General features: G+C 47.9%; 1 protein-coding gene across 6 annotated transcripts in view; it reads right to left on the reverse strand.

Annotated features, from left to right (window-relative positions):
- Window positions 1-15,923, reverse strand: part of ARAP1 (ArfGAP with RhoGAP domain, ankyrin repeat and PH domain 1) — a 209,480-nt gene extending 193,557 nt beyond the window's left edge. For 4 of the 6 annotated variants that reach the window (XM_077298858.1, XM_077298856.1, XM_077298857.1 and 1 more), the window contains exon 1: window positions 15,803-15,923. The gene's annotated coding sequence lies outside the window, so the exon portion shown is untranslated. Of the gene's footprint in view, window positions 1-3,130; window positions 3,151-15,802 lie in introns of those variants that run through there. The other 2 variants (XM_077298852.1, XM_077298855.1) reach the window with 2 other exon arrangements.
- Window positions 15,924-16,311: the final 388 nt, after the last annotated feature.

The following is a 16,311-nucleotide window of genomic DNA, read 5'->3' on the forward strand; positions in this document are numbered from 1 at the left end:
ATCTTATTACAGTACAGGGGGATATAAGAGGAGCGGTGATATCACATCTTATTACAGTACAGGATGATATCAGAGGAGCGGTGATATCACATCTTATTACAGTACAGGGAGATATAAGAGGAGCGGTGATATCACATCTTATTACAGTACAGGGGATATAAGAGGAGCGGTGATATCACATCTTATTACAGTACAGGGGATATAAGAGGAGCGGTGATATCACATCTTATTACAGTACAGGGGGATATAAGAGGAGCGGTGATATCACATCTTATTACAGTACAGGGGGATATAAGAGGAGCGGTGATATCACATCTTATTACAGTACAGGGTGATATAAGAGGAGCGGTGATATCACATCTTATTACAGTACGGGTGATATAAGAGGAGCGGTGATATCACATCTTATTACAGTACAGAGGGATATAAGAGGAGCGGTGATATCACATCTTATTACAGTACAGGGGGATATAAGAGGAGCGGTGATATCACATCTTATTACAGTACAGGGGATATAAGAGGAGCGGTGATATCACATCTTATTACAGTACAGGGGGATATAAGAGGAGCGGTGATATCACATCTTATTACAGTACAGGGGATATAAGAGGAGCGGTGATATCACATCTTATTACAGTACAGGGGGATATAAGAGGAGCGGTGATATCACATCTTATTACAGTACAGGGGGATATAAGAGGAGCGGTGATATCACATCTTATTACAGTACAGGGGATATAAGAGGAGCGGTGATATCACATCTTATTACAGTACAGGGGGATATAAGAGGAGCGGTGATATCACATCTTATTACAGTACAGGGGGATATAAGAGGAGCGGTGATATCACATCTTATTACAGTACAGGGGGATATAAGAGGAGCGGTGATATCACATCTTATTACAGTACAGGGTGATATAAGAGGAGCGGTGATATCACATCTTATTACAGTACAGGGTGATATAAGAGGAGCGGTGATATCACATCTTATTACAGTACAGGGGATATAAGAGGAGCGGTGATATCACATCTTATTACAGTACAGGGGATATAAGAGGAGCGGTGATATCACATCTTATTACAGTACAGGGTGATATAAGAGGAGCGGTGATATCACATCTTATTACAGTACAGGGGGATATAAGAGGAGCGGTGATATCACATCTTATTACAGTACAGGGGGATATAAGAGGAGCGGTGATATCACATCTTATTACAGTACAGGGTGATATAAGAGGAGCGGTGATATCACATCTTATTACAGTACGGGTGATATAAGAGGAGCGGTGATATCACATCTTATTACAGTACAGGGGGATATAAGAGGAGCGGTGATATCACATCTTATTACAGTACAGGGGGATATAAGAGGAGCGGTGATATCACATCTTATTACAGTACAGGGGATATAAGAGGAGCGGTGATATCACATCTTATTACAGTACAGGGGATATAAGAGGAGCGGTGATATCACATCTTATTACAGTACAGGGGGATATAAGAGGAGCGGTGATATCACATCTTATTACAGTACAGGATGATATAAGAGGAGCGGTGATATCACATCTTATTACAGTACAGGGGGATATAAGAGGAGCGGTGACATCACATCTTATTACAGTACAGGGTGATATAAGAGGAGCGGTGATATCACATCTTATTACAGTACAGGGTGATATAAGAGGAGCGGTGATATCACATCTTATTACAGTACAGGGGGATATAAGAGGAGCGGTGATATCACATCTTATTACAGTACAGGGGGATATAAGAGGAGCGGTGATATCACATCTTATTACAGTACAGGGGGATATAAGAGGAGAGGTGATATCACATCTTATTACAGTACAGGGGGATATAAGAGGAGCGGTGATATCACATCTTATTACAGTACAGGGGATATAAGAGGAGCGGTGATATCACATCTTATTACAGTACAGGGGGATATAAGAGGAGCGGTGATATCACATCTTATTACAGTACAGGGGATATAAGAGGAGCGGTGATATCACATCTTATTACAGTACAGGGGGATATAAGAGGAGAGGTGATATCACATCTTATTACAGTACAGGGGGATATAAGAGGAGAGGTGATATCATATCTTATTACAGTACAGGGGGATATAAGAGGAGCGGTGATATCACATCTTATTACAGTACAGGGGGATATAAGAGGAGCGGTGATATCACATCTTATTACAGTACAGGGGGATATAAGAGGAGCGGTGATATCACATCTTATTACAGTACAGGGTGATATAAGAGGAGCGGTGATATCACATCTTATTACAGTACAGGGTGATATAAGAGGAGCGGTGATATCACATCTTATTACAGTACAGGGGATATAAGAGGAGCGGTGATATCACATCTTATTACAGTACAGGGGATATAAGAGGAGCGGTGATATCACATCTTATTACAGTACAGGGTGATATAAGAGGAGCGGTGATATCACATCTTATTACAGTACAGGGGGATATAAGAGGAGCGGTGATATCACATCTTATTACAGTACAGGATGATATAAGAGGAGCGGTGATATCACATCTTATTACAGTACAGGGGGATATAAGAGGAGCGGTGATATCACATCTTATTACAGTACAGGATGATATAAGAGGAGCGGTGATATCACATCTTATTACAGTACAGGATGATATAAGAGGAGCGGTGATATCACATCTTATTACAGTACAGGGGGATATAAGAGGAGCGGTGATATCACATCTTATTACAGTACAGGATGATATAAGAGGAGCGGTGATATCACATCTTATTACAGTACAGGTGATATAAGAGGAGCGGTGATATCATCTTATTACAGTACAGGGGATATAAGAGGAGCGGTGATATCACATCTTATTACAGTACAGGGGATATAAGAGGAGCGGTGACATCACATCTTATTACAGTACAGGGTGATATAAGAGGAGCGGTGATATCACATCTTATTACAGTACAGGGGGATATAAGAGGAGCGGTGATCTCACATCTTATTACAGTACAGGGGGATATAAGAGGAGCGGTGATATCACATCTTATTACAGTACAGGGGGATATAAGAGGAGCGGTGATATCACATCTTATTACAGTACAGGGGGATATAAGAGGAGCGGTGATCTCACATCACAATTTAGTGTCCTCTCCACAGCCCTTCCCTGTGTTGTGCCCGGCGCCCTCTCGTACCTCCGGTGACATTTCTCGCCTGCAGTGACAATGGCTTCTCCCTTACACCAGAACTTCCTCATTGCTGAAGCAGCAGAATGTGAATGTGGTGACATCAGTGAGAAGTCTGACACAGGCCCAGAATCACGTGACCTCAGGTAGAGAATATAGTAACATAGTTATTAAGGTTGAAGGAAGACTAAGTCCATCTAGTCCAACCCATAGCCTAACCTAACATGTTGATCCAGAGGAAGGCAAAAAAAAACCATGTGGCAAATAGTAAGCTCCACATTGGGGAAAAAAATTCCTTCCCGACTTCACATACGGCAATCAGACTAGTCATCTGCAAATATTGAAATTCTACTCTGAATGCCCCCTACAAGGTCATTAATAAATATGTTAAAAAGAAGAGGGCCCAATACTGACCCCTGTGGTACCCCACTGCTAACCGTGACCCAGTCCGAGTGTGCTCCATTAATAACCACCCTTTGTTTCCTATCCCTGAGCCAGCTCTCAGCCCACTTACACATATTTTCCCCTATCCCCATTACTCTCATTTTATGTATCACCCTTTTGTGTGGCACCGTATCAAAAGCTTTTGAAAAGTCCATATACACTACATCCACTGGGCTCCCTTGGTCCAGTCCTGAACTTACCTCTTCATAGAAGCTGATCAGATTAGTCTGACAGGACCGGTCCATAGTAAACCCGTGCTGATACTGGGTCATGAGGTTATTCCTCCTCAGATACTCCAGTATAGCATCCCTTAGAATGCCCTCCAGGATTTTACCCACAGTAGAGGTGAAGCTTACTGGCCTATAATTTCCGAGTTCAGTTTTTGCCCCTTTTTGAATATTGGCCCCACATTTGCTATACGCCAGTCCTGTGGTACAGACCCTGTTATTATGGACTCTTTCAAGCTGCGCCCACCAGTCACATGACCCCAGGAGGAGAAGCCGCGCCCACCAGTCACATGACCCCAGGTGGAGAAGCCGCGCCCACCAGTCACATGACCCCAGGAGGAGAAGCCGCGCCCACCAGTCACATGACCCCAGGTGGAGAAGCCGCGCCCACCAGTCACATGACCCCAGGAGGAGAAGCCGCGGCCACCAGTCACATGACCCCAGGTGGAGAAGCCGCGCCCACCAGTCACATGACCCCAGGTGGAGAAGCCGCGCCCACCAGTCACATGACCCCGGGGGCAGCGCCTGCATCCATTCCCCATGATACACTGCACCACAGATCATTGCAGCAGCTGCCATCTCCGCGCTCGACCCCTCCGCAGGTCGCACCTTCAGGATTTCCTCATTATGGTAGAAGATGTAATTATCATCAAGGCGTCAGAAATGGCCGCAGGTTCTCAGTGCTCCGATACTGAGGACACCATGAAAACATCTGCTGGAGCCGTGAGGACCGGATTTAGGAAAAACATATTGTAGGTTTCACCCCCTCACACAACTTCCTTCTCCACAATTACAGGAAAGTTCATCCTGTGCCGCCTGGTTCATGAAATGAATGTAAGAACGATAAGGACCGACACAGGGAGGACGAATATATCAGAATCCTCACATTCAGGAAGCGGAGTGACGACGAGAGGACGGAATAATGGCGACCCCCCCAACATGGGTCCAGGGAGTGCGGCCCCCACAACAGCAGCCATACTGGTGGTCACCTGGACAAACAGGACGACCAGGGACTGACAGATCCGGGACCCCGGACTCCCACAGCCCTGCCCAACTGCAAGCACATCTACTGCACTAGTCACCTCCAGAGCTGCACTCACTATTCTATTAAATTGTGTCTCATCCTCCAGTCACCTCCAGAGCTGTGGTCACTATTCTGCTGTTACATTGTGTTTTATCCTCCAATCACCTCCAGAGCTGCGGTCACTATTCTGCTGTTACATCGTGTCTTATCCTCCAGTCACCTCCAGAGCTGCGGTCACTATTCTGCTGTTACATCGTGTCTTATCCTCCAATCACCTCCAGAGCTGCGGTCACTATTCTGCTGTTACATCGTGTCTTATCCTCCAGTCACCTCCAGAGCTGCGGTCACTATTCTGCTGTTACATCATGTATTATCCTGCAGCCGGACGCACCTAGTTCACAGGAGAATACATAAGATGAGAGGTCACATGACCGGAGAGTATTTACGTTTGCAACAATGCTGGAAACATAATTGTCCCCACATCGAGTTGAAGACCCCAGAATCCGCGGCGCAGACCCCTCCCCTCAGCTGTTTACTAAAGAAAATCAAACGTTTATATAAATTGTATCCATTATTTACAAAAAGCAAAAGAGAAAAAGAAAATATCCAGTCCTGACCTCAGCCCCGGAGCTGACGCTCTAATATCAGACCTCAGTGACCGCTCTACACTATATACTCCTATATATCCAGTCCTGACCTCGGCCCCGGAGCTGACGCTCTAATATCAGACCTCAGTGACCGCTCTACACTATATACTCCTATATATCCAGTCCTGACCTCAGCCCCGGAGCTGACGCTCTAATATCAGACCTCAGTGACCGCTCTACACTATATACTCCTATATATCCAGTCCTGACCTCAGCCCCGGAGCTGACGCTCTAATATCAGACCTCAGTGACCGCTCTACACTATATACTCCTATATATCCAGTCCTGACCTCAGCCCCGGAGCTGACGCTCTAATATCAGACCTCAGTGACCGCTCTACACTATATACTCCTATATATCCAGTCCTGACCTCGGCCCCGGAGCTGACGCTCTAATATCAGACCTCAGTGACCGCTCTACACTATATACTCCTATATATCCAGTCCTGACCTCAGCCCCGGAGCTGACGCTCTAATATCAGACCTCAGTGACCGCTCTACACTATATACTCCTATATATCCAGTCCTGACCTCGGAGCTGACGCTCTAATATCAGACCTCAGTGACCGCTCTACACTATATACTCCTATATATCCAGTCCTGACCTCTGCCCCAGAGCTGACGCTCTAATATCAGACCTCAGTGATCGCTCTACACTATATACTCCTATATATCCAGTCCTGACCTCAGCCCCGGAGCTGACGCTCTAATATCAGACCTCAGTGACCGCTCTACACTATATACTCCTATATATCCAGTCCTGACCTCAGCCCCGGAGCTGACGCTCTAATATCAGACCTCAGTGACCGCTCTACACTATATACTCCTATATATCCAGTCCTGACCTCAGCCCCGGAGCTGACGCTCTAATATCAGACCTCAGTGACCGCTCTACACTATATACTCCTATATATCCAGTCCTGACCTCAGCCCCGGAGCTGACGCTCTAATATCAGACCTCAGTGACCGCTCTACACTATATACTCCTATATATCCACTCCTGACCTCGGCCCCGGAGCTGACGCTCTAATATCAGACCTCAGTGACCGCTCTACACTATATACTCCTATATATCCAGTCCTGACCTCAGCCCCGGAGCTGACGCTCTAATATCAGACCTCAGTGACCGCTCTACACTATATACTCCTATATATCCAGTCCTGACCTCAGCCCTGGAGCTGACGCTCTAATATCAGACCTCAGTGACCGCTCTACACTCCTATATATCCAGTCCTGACCTCAGCCCCAGAGCTGACGCTCTAATATCAGACCTCAGTGACCGCTCTACACTATATACTCCTATATATCCAGTCCTGACCTCAGCCCCGGAGCTGACGCTCTAATATCAGACCTCAGTGACCGCTCTACACTATATACTCCTATATATCCAGTCCTGACCTCAGCCCCGGAGCTGACGCTCTAATATCAGACCTCAGTGACCTCTCTACACTATATACTCCTATATATCCAGTCCTGACCTCAGCCCCGGAGCTGACGCTCTAATATCAGACCTCAGTGACCTCTCTACACTATATACTCCTATATATCCAGTCCTGACCTCAGCCCCGGAGCTGACGCTCTAATATCAGACCTCAGTGACCTCTCTACACTATATACTCCTATATATCCAGCCCTGACCTCAGCCCCGGAGCTGACGCTCTAATATCAGACCTCAGTGACCGCTCTACACTATATACTCCTATATATCCAGTCCTGACCTCAGCCCCGGAGCTGACGCTCTAATATCAGACCTCAGTGACCGCTCTACACTATATACTCCTATATATCCAGTCCTGACCTCAGCCCCGGAGCTGACGCTCTAATATCAGACCTCAGTGACCGCTCTACACTATATACTCCTATATATCCAGTCCTGACCTCAGCCCCGGAGCTGACGCTCTAATATCAGACCTCAGTGACCTCTCTACACTATATACTCCTATATATCCAGCCCTGACCTCAGCCCCGGAGCTGACGCTCTAATATCAGACCTCAGTGACCGCTCTACACTATATACTCCTATATATCCAGTCCTGACCTCAGCCCCGGAGCTGACGCTCTAATATCAGACCTCAGTGACCGCTCTACACTATATACTCCTATATATCCAGTCCTGACCTCAGCCCCGGAGCTGACGCTCTAATATCAGACCTCACTGACCGCTCTACACTATATACTCCTATATATCCAGTCCTGACCGCAGCCCCAGAGCTGACGCTCTAATATCAGACCTCAGTGACCGCTCTACACTATATACTCCTATATATCCAGTCCTGACCTCAGCCCCGGAGCTGACGCTCTAATATCAGACCTCAGTGACCGCTCTACACTATATACTCCTATATATCCAGTCCTGACCTCAGCCCCGGAGCTGACGCTCTAATATCAGACCTCAGTGACCGCTCTACACTATATACTCCTATATATCCAGTCCTGACCTCAGCCCCGGAGCTGACGCTCTAATATCAGACCTCAGTGACCGCTCTACACTATATACTCCTATATATCCAGTCCTGACCTCGGAGCTGACGCTCTAATATCAGACCTCAGTGACCGCTCTACACTATATACTCCTATATATCCAGTCCTGACCTCAGCCCCGGAGCTGACGCTCTAATATCAGACCTCAGTGATCGCTCTACACTATATACTCCTATATATCCAGTCCTGACCTCAGCCCCGGAGCTGACGCTCTAATATCAGACCTCAGTGATCGCTCTACACTATATACTCCTATATATCCAGTCCTGACCTCAGCCCCGGAGCTGACGCTCTAATATCAGACCTCAGTGACCTCTCTACACTATATACTCCTATATATCCAGTCCTGACCTCGGCCCCGGAGCTGACGCTCTAATATCAGACCTCAGTGATCGCTCTACACTATATACTCCTATATATCCAGTCCTGACCTCAGCCCCGGAGCTGACGCTCTAATATCAGACCTCAGTGACCGCTCTACACTATATACTCCTATATATCCAGTCCTGACCTCAGCCCCGGAGCTGACGCTCTAATATCAGACCTCAGTGACCGCTCTACACTATATACTCCTATATATCCAGTCCTGACCTCAGCCCCGGAGCTGACGCTCTAATATCAGACCTCAGTGACCGCTCTACACTATATACTCCTATATATCCAGTCCTGACCTCAGCCCCGGAGCGGACGCTCTAATATCAGACCTCAGTGACCGCTCTACACTATATACTCCTATATATCCAGTCCTGACCTCGGCCCCGGAGCTGACGCTCTAATATCAGACCTCAGTGACCGCTATACACTATATACTCCTATATATCCAGTCCTGACCTCGGCCCCGGAGCTGACGCTCTAATATCAGACCTCAGTGACCGCTCTACACTATATACTCCTATATATCCAGTCCTGACCTCAGCCCCGGAGCTGACGCTCTAATATCAGACCTCAGTGACCGCTCTACACTATATACTCCTATATATCCAGTCCTGACCTCAGACCCGGAGCTGACGCTCTAATATCAGACCTCAGTGATCTCTCTACACTATATACTCCTATATATCCAGTCCTGACCTCGGCCCCGGAGCTGACGCTCTAATATCAGACCTCAGTGATCGCTCTACACTATATACTCCTATATATCCAGTCCTGACCTCGGCCCCGGAGCTGACGCTCTAATATCAGACCTCAGTGATCGCTCTACACTATATACTCCTATATATCCAGTCCTGACCTCAGCCCCGGAGCTGACGCTCTAATATCAGACCTCAGTGACCGCTCTACACTATATACTCCTATATATCCAGTCCTGACCTCGGCCCCGGAGCTGACGCTCTAATATCAGACCTCAGTGATCTCTCTACACTATATACTCCTATATATCCAGTCCTGACCTCGGCCCCGGAGCTGACGCTCTAATATCAGACCTCAGTGACCGCTCTACACTATATACTCCTATATATCCAGTCCTGACCTCAGCCCCGGAGTTGACGCTCTAATATCAGACCTCAGTGATCGCTCTACACTATATACTCCTATATATCCAGTCCTGACCTCGGAGCTGACGCTCTAATATCAGACCTCAGTGACCGCTCTACACTATATACTCCTATATATCCAGTCCTGACCTCAGCCCCGGAGCTGACGCTCTAATATCAGACCTCAGTGACCGCTCTACACTATATACTCCTATATATCCAGTCCTGACCTCAGCCCCGGAGCTGACGCTCTAATATCAGACCTCAGTGACCGCTCTACACTATATACTCCTATATATCCAGTCCTGACCTCGGCCCCGGAGCTGACGCTCTAATATCAGACCTCAGTGACCGCTCTACACTATATACTCCTATATATCCAGTCCTGACCTCAGCCCCGGAGCTGATGCTCTAATATCAGACCTCAGTGACCGCTCTACACTATATACTCCTATATATCCAGTCCTGACCTCTGCCCCAGAGCTGACGCTCTAATATCAGACCTCAGTGACCGCTCTACACTATATACTCCTATATATCCAGTCCTGACCTCAGCCCCGGAGCTGACGCTCTAATATCAGACCTCAGTGACCGCTCTACACTATATACTCCTATATATCCAGTCCTGACCTCGGCCCCGGAGCTGACGCTCTAATATCAGACCTCAGTGACCGCTCTACACTATATACTCCTATATATCCAGTCCTGACCTCAGCCCCGGAGCTGACGCTCTAATATCAGACCTCAGTGACCGCTCTACACTATATACTCCTATATATCCAGTCCTGACCTCAGCCCCGGAGCTGACGCTCTAATATCAGACCTCAGTGATCGCTCTACACTATATACTCCTATATATCCAGTCCTGACCTCGGCCCCGGAGCTGACGCTCTAATATCAGACCTCAGTGACCGCTCTACACTATATACTCCTATATATCCAGTCCTGACCTCTGCCCCAGAGCTGACGCTCTAATATCAGACCTCAGTGACCGCTCTACACTATATACTCCTATATATCCAGTCCTGACCTCAGCCCCGGAGTTGACGCTCTAATATCAGACCTCAGTGATCGCTCTACACTATATACTCCTATATATCCAGTCCTGACCTCGGAGCTGACGCTCTAATATCAGACCTCAGTGACCGCTCTACACTATATACTCCTATATATCCAGTCCTGACCTCAGCCCCGGAGCTGACGCTCTAATATCAGACCTCAGTGACCGCTCTACACTATATACTCCTATATATCCAGTCCTGACCTCAGCCCCGGAGCTGACGCTCTAATATCAGACCTCAGTGATCGCTCTACACTATATACTCCTATATATCCAGTCCTGACCTCGGCCCCAGAGCTGACGCTCTAATATCAGACCTCAGTGACCGCTCTACACTATATACTCCTATATATCCAGTCCTGACCTCAGCCCCAGAGCTGACGCTCTAATATCAGACCTCAGTGACCGCTCTACACTATATACTCCTATATATCCAGTCCTGACCTCTGCCCCAGAGCTGACGCTCTAATATCAGACCTCAGTGACCTCTCTACACTATATACTCCTATATATCCAGTCCTGACCTCAGCCCCGGAGCTGACGCTCTAATATCAGACCTCAGTGACCGCTCTACACTATATACTCCTATATATCCAGTCCTGACCTCAGCCCCGGAGCTAACGCTCTAATATCAGACCTCAGTGACCGCTCTACACTATATACTCCTATATATCCAGTCCTGACCTCAGCCCCGGAGCTGACGCTCTAATATCAGACCTCAGTGACCGCTCTACACTATACACTCCTATATATCCAGTCCTGACCTCAGCCCTGGAGCTGACGCTCTAATATCAGACCTCAGTGACCGCTCTACACTATATACTCCTATATATCCAGTCCTGACCTCTGCCCCAGAGCTGACGCTCTAATATCAGACCTCAGTGACCTCTCTACACTATATACTCCTATATATCCAGTCCTGACCTCAGCCCCGGAGCTAACGCTCTAATATCAGACCTCAGTGACCGCTCTACACTATATACTCCTATATATCCAGTCCTGACCTCAGCCCCGGAGCTGACGCTCTAATATCAGACCTCAGTGACCGCTCTACACTATATACTCCTATATATCCAGTCCTGACCTCTGCCCCAGAGCTGACGCTCTAATATCAGACCTCAGTGACCGCTCTACACTATATACTCCTATATATCCAGTCCTGACCTCGGAGCTGACGCTCTAATATCAGACCTCAGTGATCGCTCTACACTATATACTCCTATATATCCAGTCCTGACCTCAGCCCCGGAGCTGACGCTCTAATATCAGACCTCAGTGACCGCTCTACACTATATACTCCTATATATCCAGTCCTGACCTCAGCCCCGGAGCTAACGCTCTAATATCAGACCTCAGTGACCGCTCTACACTGTATACTCCTATATATCCAGTCCTGACCTCAGCCCCGGAGCTGACGCTCTAATATCAGACCTCAGTGACCGCTCTACACTATATACTCCTATATATCCAGTCCTGACCTCAGCCCCGGAGCTGACGCTCTAATATCAGACCTCAGTGATCGCTCTACACTATATACTCCTATATATCCAGTCCTGACCTCGGCCCCGGAGCTGACGCTCTAATATCAGACCTCAGTGACCGCTCTACACTATATACTCCTATATATCCAGTCCTGACCTCAGCCCCGGAGCTGACGCTCTAATATCAGACCTCAGTGACCGCTCTACACTATATACTCCTATATATCCAGTCCTGACCTCAGCCCCGGAGCTGACGCTCTAATATCAGACCTCAGTGACCGCTCTACACTATATACTCCTATATATCCAGTCCTGACCTCAGCCCCGGAGCTGACGCTCTAATATCAGACCTCAGTGACCGCTCTACACTATATACTCCTATATATCCAGTCCTGACCTCAGCCCCGGAGCTGACGCTCTAATATCAGACCTCAGTGACCGCTCTACACTATATACTCCTATATATCCAGTCCTGACCTCAGCCCCGGAGCTGACGCTCTAATATCAGACCTCAGTGATCTCTCTACACTATATACTCCTATATATCCAGTCCTGACCTCGGCCCCGGAGCTGACGCTCTAATATCAGACCTCAGTGACCGCTCTACACTATATACTCCTATATATCCAGTCCTGACCTCAGCCCCGGAGCTGACGCTCTAATATCAGACCTCAGTGACCGCTCTACACTATATACTCCTATATATCCAGTCCTGACCTCGGCCCCGGAGCTGACGCTCTAATATCAGACCTCAGTGATCTCTCTACACTATATACTCCTATATATCCAGTCCTGACCTCGGCCCCGGAGCTGACGCTCTAATATCAGACCTCAGTGACCGCTCTACACTATATACTCCTATATATCCAGTCCTGACCTCAGCCCCGGAGTTGACGCTCTAATATCAGACCTCAGTGATCGCTCTACACTATATACTCCTATATATCCAGTCCTGACCTCGGAGCTGACGCTCTAATATCAGACCTCAGTGACCGCTCTACACTATATACTCCTATATATCCAGTCCTGACCTCAGCCCCGGAGCTGACGCTCTAATATCAGACCTCAGTGACTGCTCTACACTATATACTCCTATATATCCAGCCCTGACCTCGGAGCTGACGCTCTAATATCAGACCTCAGTGACCGCTCTACACTATATACTCCAATATATCCAGTCCTGACCTCAGCCCCGGAGCTGACGCTCTAATATCAGACCTCAGTGACCGCTCTACACTATATACTCCTATATATCCAGTCCTGACCTCAGCCCCGGAGCTGACGCTCTAATATCAGACCTCAGTGACCGCTCTACACTATATACTCCTATATATCCAGTCCTGACCTCGGCCCCGGAGCTGACGCTCTAATATCAGACCTCAGTGATCGCTCTACACTATATACTCCTATATATCCAGTCCTGACCTCAGCCCCGGAGCTGACGCTCTAATATCAGACCTCAGTGATCGCTCTACACTATATACTCCTATATATCCAGTCCTGACCTCAGCCCCGGAGCTGACGCTCTAATATCAGACCTCAGTGACCTCTCTACACTATATACTCCTATATATCCAGTCCTGACCTCAGCCCCGGAGCTGACGCTCTAATATCAGACCTCAGTGATCTCTCTACACTATATACTCCTATATATCCAGTCCTGACCTCAGCCCCGGAGCTGACGCTCTAATATCAGACCTCAGTGACCGCTCTACACTATATACTCCTATATATCCAGTCCTGACCTCAGCCCTGGAGCTGACGCTCTAATATCAGACCTCAGTGACCGCTCTACACTATATACTCCTATATATCCAGTCCTGACCTCTGCCCCAGAGCTGACGCTCTAATATCAGACCTCAGTGACCTCTCTACACTATATACTCCTATATATCCAGTCCTGACCTCAGCCCCGGAGCTAACGCTCTAATATCAGACCTCAGTGACCGCTCTACACTATATACTCCTATATATCCAGTCCTGACCTCAGCCCCGGAGCTGACGCTCTAATATCAGACCTCAGTGACCGCTCTACACTATATACTCCTATATATCCAGTCCTGACCTCTGCCCCAGAGCTGACGCTCTAATATCAGACCTCAGTGACCGCTCTACACTATATACTCCTATATATCCAGTCCTGACCTCGGAGCTGACGCTCTAATATCAGACCTCAGTGACCGCTCTACACTATATACTCCTATATATCCAGTCCTGACCTCAGCCCCGGAGCTGACGCTCTAATATCAGACCTCAGTGATCGCTCTACACTATATACTCCTATATATCCAGTCCTGACCTCAGCCCCGGAGCTGACGCTCTAATATCAGACCTCAGTGACCGCTCTACACTATATACTCCTATATATCCAGTCCTGACCTCGGCCCCGGAGCTGACGCTCTAATATCAGACCTCAGTGACCGCTCTACACTATATACTCCTATATATCCAGTCCTGACCTCAGCCCCGGAGCTGACGCTCTAATATCAGACCTCAGTGATCGCTCTACACTATATACTCCTATATATCCAGTCCTGACCTCGGAGCTGACGCTCTAATATCAGACCTCAGTGACCGCTCTACACTATATACTCCTATATATCCAGTCCTGACCTCAGCCCCGGAGCTGACGCTCTAATATCAGACCTCAGTGACCGCTCTACACTATATACTCCTATATATCCAGTCCTGACCTCGGAGCTGACGCTCTAATATCAGACCTCAGTGACCGCTCTACACTATATACTCCTATATATCCAGTCCTGACCTCAGCCCCGGAGCTGACGCTCTAATATCAGACCTCAGTGACCGCTCTACACTATATACTCCTATATATCCAGTCCTGACCTCGGAGCTGACGCTCTAATATCAGACCTCAGTGACCTCTCTACACTATATACTCCTATATATCCAGTCCTGACCTCAGCCCCGGAGCTGACGCTCTAATATCAGACCTCAGTGATCGCTCTACACTATATACTCCTATATATCCAGTCCTGACCTCAGCCCCGGAGCTGACGCTCTAATATCAGACCTCAGTGACCGCTCTACACTATATACTCCTATATATCCAGTCCTGACCTCGGCCCCGGAGCTGACGCTCTAATATCAGACCTCAGTGACCGCTCTACACTATATACTCCTATATATCCAGTCCTGACCTCAGCCCCGGAGCTGACGCTCTAATATCAGACCTCAGTGATCGCTCTACACTATATACTCCTATATATCCAGTCCTGACCTCGGCCCCGGAGCTGACGCTCTAATATCAGACCTCAGTGACCGCTCTACACTATATACTCCTATATATCCAGTCCTGACCTCAGCCCCGGAGCTGACGCTCTAATATCAGACCTCAGTGATCGCTCTACACTATATACTCCTATATATCCAGTCCTGACCTCGGAGCTGACGCTCTAATATCAGACCTCAGTGACCGCTCTACACTATATACTCCTATATATCCAGTCCTGACCTCAGCCCCGGAGCTGACGCTCTAATATCAGACCTCAGTGACCGCTCTACACTATATACTCCTATATATCCAGTCCTGACCTCGGAGCTGACGCTCTAATATCAGACCTCAGTGACCTCTCTACACTATATACTCCTATATATCCAGTCCTGACCTCAGCCCCGGAGCTGACGCTCTAATATCAGACCTCAGTGACCGCTCTACACTATATACTCCTATATATCCAGTCCTGACCTCGGAGCTGACGCTGTACACCTGCACTCATCCCCGTGTGCAGCAGCTCGGTGGCAGCAGACCTCGCACTCACCCGGGTCCCGGCGGCGGCTGCTCCGGTTGTTGTTCTGCTGCTTCCTCTTCTCTGGAGACTTCAATGAATAGAAGTAAAGTCTCTTTTCCGGGATGTGATTGGTCATCAGGCTGCAGAGTACGACATCTGCTGGAGACAATGTGCAACTGCACCCAGCAACCATGTACTAATATAATTCACCACAAGGGGGCGACCTCGGTCCACAAACAAGAGAGGGCTGCAAAGTCCACAGTATATACAGTATGTGATCAGTAAATCAGGAGAAAATCATTACAGAAACAAAAAGGAAAAAAATCCAAACAAATATGAAAGAACTCTCAGTAATTCTATCTATGGAACTCTATGGTGTCAGCTGACAGTGATGATCTCCCCCTAGTGGTGGCTGCAGACAGGATCTTATCATGTATATCTGTATACATAGAGCTCCCTCTAGTGGTGGCTGCAGACAGGATCTTATCATGTATCTCTGTATACAGGGAGCTCCCCCTAGTGGTGGCTGCAGACAGGAT

This window comes from Ranitomeya variabilis, chromosome 3, assembly GCF_051348905.1.
Source record: "Ranitomeya variabilis isolate aRanVar5 chromosome 3, aRanVar5.hap1, whole genome shotgun sequence".
Lineage (NCBI taxonomy): Eukaryota > Metazoa > Chordata > Amphibia > Anura > Dendrobatidae > Ranitomeya > Ranitomeya variabilis.